Genomic DNA, 13966 nt, shown 5'->3' with positions numbered 1-13966 from the left:
GAGTGTCTCAGTAATTACAGAATGTCCCCGGAGAGCGTTTCAGTATTTACACGTGTCCCTGGAGAGTGTGTCAGTATTTACAGGATGTCCACAGGGAATGTGTCAGTATTTACAGGATGTCCCTGGAGAGTGTGTCAGTATTTACAGGATTACCCTGGAGAGTGTTTCAGTATTTAGACTCAGGCCCCGGATAGTGTGTCAATATTGACAGGAAGTACCCCCAGACTGTATCAATATTTACAGGGTATCCACGGAGAGTGTGTCTGTATTTGCAGGATGTCCACGGAGAGTGTGTCAGCGTTAACAGGATATACCTGGATAGCGTGTCTGTGTTTGCGGAATATCCAGGGGGAGTGTGTCAGTATTAACAGGATGTCGCTGGAGAGTGTGTCAGTATTTCCAGGATGTCCCTGGAGGTTTCCTCAATATTTACAAGATGTCCACAGAGAGTTGTCTGTATTTAAAAGATGTCCACAGAGAGTTTGTCAGTATTTACAGGATGTCCACAGAGAGTGTCAGTGTTTACAGGATGTCCACAGAGAATGTGTCAGTATTTACAGGATGCCTTTGGAGAGTGTGTCGTATTTACAGAATGTCCACAGAGAATGTGTCAGTATTTACAGGATGTCCCTGGAGGGTTTCTCAGTATTTACAGGATGTCCACAGAGAGTTTATCTGTATTTACAGGATGTCCACAGAGAGGTTGTCTGTATTTGCAGGATGTACCTGGAGTACGTGTCAATGATTACAGGATGTCCCTGGAGAGTGTGTCAGAATTTACAGGGTGTGCCCGGAGGGTGTGTCAGTATTTACAGTATGACCATGGAGAGTGTGTCAGTATTTACATGCAGGCCCCGGATAGTGTGTCAATATTGACAGGAAGTACCCCCAGAGTGCATCACTATTTACAGAGTATCCACGGACAGTGTGTCTGTATTTGCAGGATGTCCACGGAGAATGTGTCAGCGTTTACAGGATGTCCCTGGATAGTGTGTCTGTGTTTGCGGAATATCCAGGGGGAGTGTGTCAGTATTTACAGGATGAACGTGGAGAGTGTGTCAGCATTTACAGGATGTCCCTGGAGAGAGTTTCAGTATTTACAGAATGTCCCCGGAGAGTGTGTCAGTATGTACAAGATGTCCCTGGAGAGTGTGTCAGTATTTACAGGATGTCCCTGGAGAGTGTGTCAGTATTTACAAGATGTCCCTGGAGAGTGTGTCAGTATTTACAGCATGTCCCTGGAGAGTGTGTCAATAATTACAGAATGTCCCCGGAGAGTGTGTCAGTATTTACAGGATATCCCTGAAGAGTGTGTCAGTATTTACAGGATGTCCCTGGAGGGGTTCTCAGTATTTACAGGATGTCCACAGAGAGTTTGTCTGTATTTACATGATGTTCACAGAGAGTTTGTCAGTATTTACAGGATGTCCACAGAGAGTGTGTCAGTAATTACAGGATGTCCACAGAGAGTGTGTCAGTATTTACAGGATGCCTTTCGAGAGTGTGTCAATATTTACAGGATGTCCCAGTAGTGTGTGTCAGTATTTACAAGATGTCCCCGGAGAGTGTGTCAGCATTTACAGTATGACCATGGAGAGTGTGTCAGTATTTACACGCAGGCCCTGGATAGTGTGTCAATATTGACAGGAAGTACCCCCAGAGTGTATCACAATTTACAGGTTATCCACGGAGAGTGTGTCAGCAATTACAGGATGTCCCTGGATAGTGTGTCCGTGTTTGCGGAATATCCAGGGGGTGTGTGTCAGTATTTACAGGATGTCTCTGGAGAGTGTCTCAGTAATTACAGAATGTCCCCGGAGAGCGTTTCAGTATTTACACGTGTCCCTGGAGAGTGTGTCAGTATTTACAGGATGTCCACAGGGAATGTGTCAGTATTTACAGGATGTCCCTGGAGAGTGTGTCAGTATTTACAGGATTACCCTGGAGAGTGTTTCAGTATTTAGACTCAGGCCCCGGATAGTGTGTCAATATTGACAGGAAGTACCCCCAGACTGTATCAATATTTACAGGGTATCCACGGAGAGTGTGTCTGTATTTGCAGGATGTCCACGGAGAGTGTGTCAGCGTTAACAGGATGTCCCTGGATAGCGTGTCTGTGTTTGCGGAATATCCAGGGGGAGTGTGTCAGTATTAACAGGATGTCGCTGGAGAGTGTGTCAGTATTTCCAGGATGTCCCTGGAGGTTTCCTCAATATTTACAAGATGTCCACAGAGAGTTGTCTGTATTTAAAAGATGTCCACAGAGAGTTTGTCAGTATTTACAGGATGTCCACAGAGAGTGTCAGTGTTTACAGGATGTCCACAGAGAATGTGTCAGTATTTACAGGATGCCTTTGGAGAGTGTGTCGTATTTACAGAATGTCCACAGAGAATGTGTCAGTATTTACAGGATGTCCCTGGAGGGTTTCTCAGTATTTACAGGATGTCCACAGAGAGTTTATCTTTATTTACAGGATGTCCACAGAGAGGTTGTCTGTATTTGCAGGATGTACCTGGAGTACGTGTCAATGATTACAGGATGTCCCTGGAGAGTGTGTCAGAATTTACAGGGTGTGCCCGGAGGGTGTGTCAGTATTTACAGTATGACCATGGAGAGTGTGTCAGTATTTACATGCAGGCCCCGGATAGTGTGTCAATATTGACAGGAAGTACCCCCAGAGTGCATCACTATTTACAGAGTATCCACGGACAGTGTGTCTGTATTTGCAGGATGTCCACGGAGAATGTGTCAGCGTTTACAGGATGTCCCTGGATAGTGTGTCTGTGTTTGCGGAATATCCAGGGGGAGTGTGTCAGTATTTACAGGATGAACGTGGAGAGTGTGTCAGCATTTACAGGATGTCCCTGGAGAGAGTTTCAGTATTTACAGAATGTCCCCGGAGAGTGTGTCAGTATGTACAAGATGTCCCTGGAGAGTGTGTCAGTATTTACAGGATGTCCCTGGAGAGTGTGTCAGTATTTACAAGATGTCCCTGGAGAGTGTGTCAGTATTTACAGCATGTCCCTGGAGAGTGTGTCAATAATTACAGAATGTCCCCGGAGAGTGTGTCAGTATTTACAGGATATCCCTGAAGAGTGTGTCAGTATTTACAGGATGTCCCTGGAGGGGTTCTCAGTATTTACAGGATGTCCACAGAGAGTTTGTCTGTATTTACATGATGTTCACAGAGAGTTTGTCAGTATTTACAGGATGTCCACAGAGAGTGTGTCAGTAATTACAGGATGTCCACAGAGAGTGTGTCAGTATTTACAGGATGCCTTTCGAGAGTGTGTCAATATTTACAGGATGTCCCAGTAGTGTGTGTCAGTATTTACAAGATGTCCCCGGAGAGTGTGTCAGCATTTACAGTATGACCATGGAGAGTGTGTCAGTATTTACATGCAGGCCCCGGATAGTGTGTCAATATTGACAGGAAGTACCCCCAGATGTATCACTATTTACAGAGTATCCACGGAGAGTGTGTCAGCGTTTCCTGGATGTCCCTGGATAGTGTGTCTGTGTTTGCGGAATATCCAGGGGTGTGTGTCAGTAGTTACAGGATGTCCCTGGAGAGTGTGTCAGTATATACCGGATGTCCCTGGAGAGTATGTCAGTATTTACAGAATGTCCCCGGAGAGTGTGTCAGTATTTACAGAATGTCCCCGGAGAGTGTGTCAGTATTTACAAGATGTCCCTGGAGAGTGTGTCAGTATTTACACGATGTCCCTGGAGAGTGTGTCACTATTTAAAAGATGTCCCTGGAGAGTGTGTCAGTATTTACAGGATGTCCCTGAAGAGTGTGTAAGTATTTACAGAAGGTCCCCGGAGAGTGTGTCAGTATTTACAGGATGTCCCTGGAGGGTTTCTCAGTATTTACAGGATGTCCAAAGAACGTTTGACTGTATTTACAGGATGTCCACAGAGAGTGTGTCAGTATTTACAGGATGTCCACAGAGAGTGTGTCAGTATTTACAGGATGTCCACAGAGAGTGTGTCAGTATTTATAGGATGCCGTTGGAAAGTTTGTCAGTATTTACAGGATGTCCACAGTGAATGTGTCAGTATTTACAGGATGTCCCAGGAGAGTGTGTCAGTATTTACATGATTACCCTGGAGAGTGTGTCAGTATTTACACGCAGGCCCCGGATAGTGTGTCAATATTGACAGGAAGTACCCCCAAACTGTATCAATATTTGCAGGGTATCCACGGAGAGTGTGTCTGTATTTGCAGGATGTCCACGGAGAGTGTGTCAGCGTTAACAGGATGTCCCTGGATAGTGTGTCTGTGTTTGCGGAATATCCAGGGGGAGTGTGTCAGTATTTACAGGATGGCACTGGAGAGTGTGTCAGTATTTCCAGGATGTCCCTTTAGAGTGTGTCAGTATTTACAGGATGTCCCTGGAGGGTTTCTCAGTATTTACAGGACATCCACAGAGAGTTTGTCTGTATTTACAGGATGTCCACAGAGAGGTTGTCTGTATTTGCAGAATGTCCCTGGAGTATGTGTCAGTGATTACAGGATGTCCCCGGAGAGTGTGTCAGTATTTAGAGGGTGTCCCCGGAGAGCGTGTCAGTATTTACAAGATGTCCCAGTAGAGTGTGTCAGTATTTACAGGATGTCCCAGTAGAGTCTGTCAGTATTTACAAGATGTCCCCGGAGAGTGTGTCAGTATTTACAGTATGACCCTGGAGAGTGTGTCATTATTTACACGCAGGCCCCGGATAGTGTGTCAATATAGACAGGAAGTACACCCAGAGTGTATCACTATTTACAGGGTATCCACGGAGAGTGTGTCTGTATTTGCAGGATGTCCACGGAGAGTGTGTCAGCGTTTACAGGATGTCCCTGGATAGTGTGTCTGTGTTTGCGGAATATCCAGGGGGAGTGTGTCACTATTTACAGGATGACCCTGGAGATTGTGTCAGAAGTTACAGGATGTCCCTGGAGAGCGTGTCAGTATTTACAGAATGTCCCCGTAGAGTGTGTCAGTATTTACAAGATGTCCCTGGAGAGTGTGTCAGTATTTACAGGATGTCCCTGGAGAGTGTGTCACTATTTACAAGATGTCCCTGGAGAGTGTGTCAGTATTTACAGGATGTCCCTGGAGAGTGTGTCAGTAATTACAGAATGTCCCCGGAGAGTGTGTCAGTATTTACAGGATATCCCTGAAGAGTGTGTCAGTATTTACAGGATGTCCCTGGAGGGGTTCTCAGTGTTTACAGGATGTCCACAGAGAGTTTGTCTGTATTTACATGATGTTCACAGAGAGTTTGTCAGTATTTACAGGATGTCCACAGAGAGTGTGTCAGTAATTACAGGATGTCCACAGAGAGTGTGTCAGTATTTACAGGATGCCTTTCGAGAGTGTGTCAATATTTACAGGATGTCCCAGTAGAGTGTGTCAGAATTTACAAGATGTCCCCGGAGAGTGTGTCAGTATTTACAGTATGACCATGGAGAGTGTGTCAGTATTTACATGCAGGCCCCGGATAGTGTGTCAATATTGACAGGAAGTACCCCCAGATGTATCACTACTTACAGAGTATCCACGGAGAGTGTGTCAGCGTTTCCATGATGTCCCTGGATAGTGTGTCTGTGTTTGCGGAATATCCAGGGGGAGTGTGTCAGTAGTTACAGGATGTCCCTGGAGAGTGTGTCAGTATATACCGGATATCCCTGGAGAGTGTGTCAGTATTTACAGAATGTCCCCGGAGTGTGTGTCAGTATTTACAAGATGTCCCTGGAGAGTGTGTCAGTATTTACACGATGTCCCTGGAGAGTGTGTCACTATTTACAAGATGTCCCTGGAGAGTGTGTCAGTATTTACAGGATGTCCCTGGAGAGTGTGTCAGTATTTGCAGAAGGTCCCCGGAGAGTGTGTCAGTATTTACAGGATGTCCCTGGAGGGTTTCTCAGTATTTACAGGATGTCCACAGAGAGTTTGTCTGTATTTACATGATGTTCACAGAGAGTTTGTCAGTATTTACAGGATGTCCACAGAGAGTGTGTCAGTAATTACAGGATGTCCACAGAGAGTGTGTCAGTATTTACAGGATGCCTTTCGAGAGTGTGTCAATATTTACAGGATGTCCCAGTAGAGTGTGTCAGTATTTACAAGATGTCCCCGGAGAGTGTGTCAGTATTTACAGTATGACCATGGAGAGTGTGTCAGTATTTACATGCAGGCCCCGGATAGTGTGTCAATATTGACAGGAAGTACCCCCAGATGTATCACTATTTACAGAGTATCCACGGAGAGTGTGTCAGCGTTTCCAGGATGTCCCTGGATAGTGTGTCTGTGTTTGCGGAATATCCAGGGGGAGTGTGTCAGTAGTTACAGGATGTCCCTGGAGAGTGTGTCAGTATATACCGGATATCCCTGGAGAGTGTGTCAGTATTTACAGAATGTCCCCGGAGAGTGTGTCAGTATTTACAGAATGTCCCCGGAGAGTGTGTCAGTATTTACAAGATGTCCCTGGAGAGTGTGTCAGTATTTACACGATGTCCCTGGAGAGTGTGTCACTATTTACAAGATGTCCCTGGAGAGTGTGTCAGTATTTACAGGATGTCCCTGAAGAGTGTGTTAGTATTTACAGAAGGTCCCCGGAGAGTGTGTCAGTATTTACAGGATGTCCCTGGAGGGTTTCTCAGTATTTACAGGATGTCCAAAGAACGTTTGACTGTATTTACAGGATGTCCACAGAGAGTTGGTCAGTATTTACAGGATGTCCACAGAGAGTGTGTCAGTATTTACAGGATGTCCACAGAGAGTGTGTCAGTATTTACAGGATGCCGTTGGAAAGTTTGTCAGTATTTACAGGATGTCCACAGTGAATGTGTCAGTATTTACAGGATGTCCCAGGAGAGTGTGTCAGTATTTACATGATTACCCTGGAGAGTGTGTCAGTATTTACACGCAGGCCCCGGATAGTGTGTCAATATTGACAGGAAGTACCCCCAAACTGTATCAATATTTGCAGGGTATCCACGGAGAGTGTGTCTGTATTTGCAGGATGTCCACGGAGAGTGTGTCAGCGTTAACAGGATGTCCCTGGATAGTGTGTCTGTGTTTGCGGAATATCCAGGGGGAGTGTGTCAGTATTTACAGGATGGCACTGGAGAGTGTGTCAGTATTTCCAGGATGTCCCTGGAGAGTGTGTCAGTATTTACAGGATGTCCCTGGAGGGTTTCTCAGTATTTACAGGACATCCACAGAGAGTTTGTCTGTATTTACAGGATGTCCACAGAGAGGTTGTCTGTATTTGCAGAATGTCCCTGGAGTATGTGTCAGTGATTACAGGATGTCCCCGGAGAGTGTGTCAGTATTTAGAGGGTGTCCCCGGAGAGCGTGTCAGTATTTACAAGATGTCCCAGTAGAGTGTGTCAGTATTTACAGGATGTCCCAGTAGAGTCTGTCAGTATTTACAAGATGTCCCCGGAGAGTGTGTCAGTATTTACAGTATGACCCTGGAGAGTGTGTCATTATTTACACGCAGGCCCCGGATAGTGTGTCAATATAGACAGGAAGTACACCCAGAGTGTTTCACTATTTACAGGGTATCCACGGAGAGTGTGTCTGTATTTGCAGGATGTCCACGGAGAGTGTGTCAGCGTTTACAGGATGTCCCTGGATAGTGTGTCTGTGTTTGCGGAATATCCAGGGGGAGTGTGTCAGTATTTACAGGATGACCCTGGAGATTGTGTCAGAAGTTACAGGATGTCCCTGGAGAGCGTGTCAGTATTTACAGAATGTCCCCGTAGAGTGTGTCAGTATTTACAAGATGTCCCTGGAGAGTGTGTCAGTATTTACAGGATGTCCCTGGAGAGTGTGTCACTATTTACAAGATGTCCCTGGAGAGTGTGTCAGTATTTACAGGATGTCCCTGGAGAGTGTGTCAGTAATTACAGAATGTCCCCGGAGAGTGTGTCAGTATTTACAGGATATCCCTGAAGAGTGTGTCAGTATTTACAGGATGTCCCTGGAGGGGTTCTCAGTATTTACAGGATGTCCACAGAGAGTTTGTCTGTATTTACATGATGTTCACAGAGAGTTTGTCAGTATTTACAGGATGTCCACAGAGAGTGTGTCAGTAATTACAGGATGTCCACAGAGAGTGTGTCAGTATTTACAGGATGCCTTTCGAGAGTGTGTCAATATTTACAGGATGTCCCAGTAGAGTGTGTCAGAATTTACAAGATGTCCCCGGAGAGTGTGTCAGTATTTACAGTATGACCATGGAGAGTGTGTCAGTATTTACATGCAGGCCCCGGATAGTGTGTCAATATTGACAGGAAGTACCCCCAGATGTATCACTATTTACAGAGTATCCACGGAGAGTGTGTCAGCGTTTCCAGTATGTCCCTGGATAGTGTGTCTGTGTTTGCGGAATATCCAGGGGGAGTGTGTCAGTAGTTACAGGATGTCCCTGGAGAGTGTGTCAGTATATACCGGATATCCCTGGAGAGTGTGTCAGTATTTACAGAATGTCCCCGGAGTGTGTGTCAGTATTTACAAGATGTCCCTGGAGAGTGTGTCAGTATTTACACGATGTCCCTGGAGAGTGTGTCACTATTTACAAGATGTCCCTGGAGAGTGTGTCAGTATTTACAGGATGTCCCTGGAGAGTGTGTCAGTATTTGCAGAAGGTCCCCGGAGAGTGTGTCAGTATTTACAGGATGTCCCTGGAGGGTTTCTCAGTATTTACAGGATGTCCACAGAGAGTTTGTCTGTATTTACATGATGTTCACAGAGAGTTTGTCAGTATTTACAGGATGTCCACAGAGAGTGTGTCAGTAATTACAGGATGTCCACAGAGAGTGTGTCAGTATTTACAGGATGCCTTTCGAGAGTGTGTCAATATTTACAGGATGTCCCAGTAGAGTGTGTCAGTATTTACAAGATGTCCCCGGAGAGTGTGTCAGTATTTACAGTATGACCATGGAGAGTGTGTCAGTATTTACATGCAGGCCCCGGATAGTGTGTCAATATTGACAGGAAGTACCCCCAGATGTATCACTATTTACAGAGTATCCACGGAGAGTGTGTCAGCGTTTCCAGGATGTCCCTGGATAGTGTGTCTGTGTTTGCGGAATATCCAGGGGGAGTGTGTCAGTAGTTACAGGATGTCCCTGGAGAGTGTGTCAGTATATACCGGATATCCCTGGAGAGTGTGTCAGTATTTACAGAATGTCCCCGGAGAGTGTGTCAGTATTTACAAGATGTCCCTGGAGAGTGTGTCAGTATTTACACGATGTCCCTGGAGAGTGTGTCACTATTTACACGATGTCCCTGGAGAGTGTGTCACTATTTACAAGATGTCCCTGGAGAGTGTGTCAGTATTTACAGGATGTCCCTGGAGAGTGTGTCAGTATTTGCAGAAGGTCCCCGGAGAGTGTGTCAGTATTTACAGGATGTCCCTGGAGGGTTTCTCAGTATTTACAGGATGTCCAAAGAACGTTTGACTGTATTTACTGGATGTCCACAGAGAGATGGTCAGTATTTACAGTATGTCCACAGAGAGTGTGTCAGTATTTACAGGATGTCCACAGAGAGTGCGTCAGTATTTACAGGATGCCTTTGGAAAGTTTGTCAGTATTTACAGGAAGTCCACAGTGAATGTGTCAGTATTTAGAGGATGTCCCAGGAGAGTGTGTCAGTATTTACATGATTACCTGGAGAGTGCGTCAGTATTTACAGAATGTCCCCGGAGAGTGTGTCAGTATTTACAGGATGTCCCAGGCGGGTTTCTCAGTATTTACAGGATGCCCACACAGAGTTGTCAGTATTTAAAGGATGTCCACAGTGAATGTGTCAGTATTTACAGGATGTCCCCGGAGAGTGTGTCAGTATTAACAGTATGACCATGGAGAGTGTGTCAGTATTTACATGCAGGCCCCGGATAGTGTGTCAATATTGACAGGAAGTATCCCCAGAGTGTATCACTATTTACAGAGTATCCACGGAGAGTGTGTCTGTATTTGCAGGATGTCCATGGAGAGTGTGTCAGCGTTTACAGGATGTCCCTGGAGAGTGTGTCTGTGTTTGCGGAATATCCAGGGGGAGTGTGTCAGTATTTACAGGATGTCCCTGGAGAGTGTGTCAGTATATACCGGATGTCCCTGGAGAGTGTGTCAGTATTTACAGAATTACCCAGAGAGTGTGTCAGTATTTACAAGATGTCCCAGGAGAGTATGCCAGTATTTAAACGATGTCCCTGCAGAGTGTGTCACTATTTACGAGATGACCCTGGAGAGTGTGTCAGTATTTACAGGATGTCCCTGGAGAGTGTGTCAGTATTTGCAAGATGTCCCAGTAGAGTGTGTCAGTATTTACAAGATGTCCCAGAAGGGTGTGCCAGTATTTACAGGATGTCCCAGTAGAGTGTGTCAGTATTTACAAGATGTCCCCGGAGAGTGTGTCAGTATTTACAGTATGACCCTGGAGAGTGTGTCAGTATTTACACGCAGGCCCTGGATAGTGTGTCAATATTGACAGGAAGTACCCCCAGAGTGTATCACAATTTACAGGTTATCCACGGAGAGTGTGTCTCTATTTGCAGTATGTCCCCGGAGAGTGTGTCAGCAATTACAGGATGTCCCTGGATAGTGTGTCCGTGTTTGCGGAATATCCAGGGGGTGTGTGTCAGTATTTACAGGATGTCTTTGGAGAGTGTCTCAGTAATTACAGAATGTCCCCGGAGAGCGTTTCAGTATTTACACGTGTCCCTGGAGAGTGTGTCAGTATTTACAGGATGTCCACAGGGAATGTGTCAGTATTTACAGGATGTCCCTGGAGAGTGTGTCAGTATTTACAGGATTACCCTGGAGAGTGTTTCAGTATTTAGACTCAGGCCCCGGATAGTGTGTCAATATTGACAGGAAGTACCCCCAGACTGTATCAATATTTACAGGGTATCCACGGAGAGTGTGTCTGTATTTGCAGGATGTCCACGGAGAGTGTGTCAGCGTTAACAGGATGTCCCTGGATAGCGTGTCTGTGTTTGCGGAATATCCAGGGGGAGTGTGTCAGTATTAACAGGATGTCGCTGGAGAGTGTGTCAGTATTTCCAGGATGTCCCTGGAGGTTTCCTCAATATTTACAAGATGTCCACAGAGAGTTGTCTGTATTTAAAAGATGTCCACAGAGAGTTTGTCAGTATTTACAGGATGTCCACAGAGAGTGTCAGTGTTTACAGGATGTCCACAGAGAATGTGTCAGTATTTATAGGATGCCTTTGGAGAGTGTGTCGTATTTACAGAATGTCCACAGAGAATGTGTCAGTATTTACAGGATGTCCCTGGAGGGTTTCTCAGTATTTACAGGATGTCCACAGAGAGTTTATCTGTATTTACAGGATGTCCACAGAGAGGTTGTCTGTATTTGCAGGATGTACCTGGAGTACGTGTCAATGATTACAGGATGTCCCTGGAGAGTGTGTCAGAATTTACAGGGTGTGCCCGGAGAGTGTGTCAGTATTTACAGTATGACCATGGAGAGTGTGTCAGTATTTACATGCAGGCCCCGGATAGTGTGTCAATATTGACAGGAAGTACCCCCAGAGTGCATCACTATTTACAGAGTATCCACGGACAGTGTGTCTGTATTTGCAGGATGTCCACGGAGAGTGCGTCAGCGTTTACAGGATGTCCCTGGATAGTGTGTCAGTGTTTGCGGAATATCCGGGGGAGTGTGTCAGTATTTACAGGATGTCCCTGGAGAGTGTGTCAGTATATACCGGATGTCCCTGGAGAGTGTGTCAGTATTTACAGAATGTCCCCGGAGAGTGTGTCAGTATTTACAAGATGTCCCAGTAGAGTGTGTCAGTATTTACAAGATGTCCCATTAGAGTGTGCCAGTATTTACAGGATGTCCCAGTAGAGTGTGTCAGTATTTACAAGATGTCCCCAGAGAGTGTGTCAGTATTTACAGTATGACCCTGGAGAGTGTGTCAGTATTTACACACAGGCCCTGGATAGTGTGTCAATATTGACAGGAAGTACCCCCAGAGTGTATCACAATTTACAGGTTATCCACGGAGAGTGTGTCTGTATTTGCAGCATGTCCACGGAGAGTGTGTCAGCGATTACAGGATGTCACTGGATAGTGTGTCTGTGATTGCGGACTATCCAGGGGGAGTGTGTCAGTATTCACAGGATGTCCCTGGAGAGTGTGTCAGTATTTACAGGATTTCCCTGGAGAGTGTGTCATTATTTACAGAATGTCCCCGGAAAACGAGTCAGTATTTACAAGATGTCCCTGGAGAGTGAGTCAGTAATAACAGGATGTCCCTGGAGAGTGTGTCACTATTTACAAGATGTCATTGGAGAGTGTGTCACTATTTACAGGATGTCCCGGGAGAGTGTGTCAGTAATTACACAATGTCCCCAGAGAGTGTGTCAGTATTTACAGGATGTCCCTGGAGAGTGTGTCAGTATTTGCAGTGTGTCCCCGGATAGTGTGTCAATATTTACAAGATGTCCCAGTAGAGTGTGTCAGTATTTACAGTATGTCCCAGTAGAGTGTGTCAGTATTTACAAGATGTCCCCGGAGAGTGTGTCAGTATTTACAGTATTACCATGGAGAGTGTGTCAGTATTTACATGCAGGCCCCGGATATTGTGTCAATATTGACAGGAAGTATCCCCAGAGTGTATCACTATTTACAGAGTATCCACGGACATTGTGTCTGTATTTGCAGGATGTCCACGGATAGTGTGTCAGCGTTAACAGGATGTCTCTGGATATTGTGTCTGGGTTTGCGGAATATCCAGGGGTAGTGTGTCAGTATTTACAGGATGTGCCTGGAGAGTGGGTCAGTATTTACAGGATGTCCCTGGAGAGTGTGTCAGTATTTACAGAATGTCGCCGAAGAGTCTGTCACTATTTACAAGATGTCCCTGGAAAGCGTGTCAGTATTTACAGGATGTCCCTGGAGAGTGTGTCACTATTTAGAGGACGTCCCTAGAGAGGGTGTCAGTATTTACAGGATGTACCTGGAGAGTGTGTCAGTAATTACAGAATGTCCCCGGAGAGTGTGTCAGTATTTACAGGATGTCCCAGGAGGGTTTCTCAGTATTTACATGATGTCCACAGAGAGTTTGTCTGTATTTACAGGATGTCCACAGAGAGTTTGTCTGTATTTACAGGATGTCCACAGAGTACGTGTCAGTATTTACAGGATGTCCACAGAGAGTGTGTCAGTATTTACAGGGTGCCTTTGGAGAGTGTGTCAGTATTTACAGGATGTCCACAGAGAATGTGTCATTATTTGCAGGATGTCCCTGGATGGTTTCTCAGTATTTACAGGATGTCCACAGAGAGTTTGTCTGTATTGACAGGATGTCCACAGAGAGGTTGTCTGCATGTGCAGGATGTCCCTGGAGTATGTGTCAGTGATTACAGGATGTCCCCGGAGAATGTGTCAGTATTCACAAGATATCCCAGTAGAGAGTGTCAGTAGTTACAGGATGTCCCAGTAGAGTGTGCCAGTATTTACAAGATGTCCCCGGAGAGTGTGTCAGTACTTACAGTATGACCCTGGAGAGCGTGACAGTATTTACACGCAGGCCCCGGATAGTTGTCAATATTGACAGGAAGTCCCCCAGAGTGTATCACTATTTACAGGTTATCCACGGAGAATGTGTCTGTATTTTCAGAATGTCCACGGAGAGTGTGTCAGCGTTTACAGGATGTCCCTGGATAGTGTGTCTGTGTTTGCGGAATATCCAAGGGGAGTGTGTCAGTATTTACAGGATGTCCCTGGAGAGTGTGTCAGTATTTACAGGAAGTCCCTGGAGAGTGTGTCAGTATTTACAGAATGTCGCCGGAGAGTGTGTCAGTATTTAAAAGATGTCCCTGGAGACTGTGTCAGTATTTACACGATGTCCCTGGAGAGTGTGTCACTATTTACAAGATGTCCCTGGAGAGTGTGTCAGTATTTACAGGATGTCTCTGGAGAGTGTTTC

The 13966-nt window shown here is 45.6% G+C and overlaps 1 protein-coding gene across 3 annotated transcripts in view; it reads left to right on the top strand.

Annotated features, from left to right (window-relative positions):
* LOC121290187 (actin filament-associated protein 1-like) overlaps positions 1-13966 on the top strand; it is a 367344-nt gene that overhangs the window by 188029 nt on the left and 165349 nt on the right. The window lies entirely within an intron of this gene.

The sequence above is a fragment of the Carcharodon carcharias genome, chromosome 17 (assembly GCF_017639515.1).
Source record: "Carcharodon carcharias isolate sCarCar2 chromosome 17, sCarCar2.pri, whole genome shotgun sequence".
Lineage (NCBI taxonomy): Eukaryota > Metazoa > Chordata > Chondrichthyes > Lamniformes > Lamnidae > Carcharodon > Carcharodon carcharias.
The sequence above is the reverse complement of the archived record's forward strand: the minus strand, read 5'-3'. Positions and strand labels throughout refer to the sequence as shown.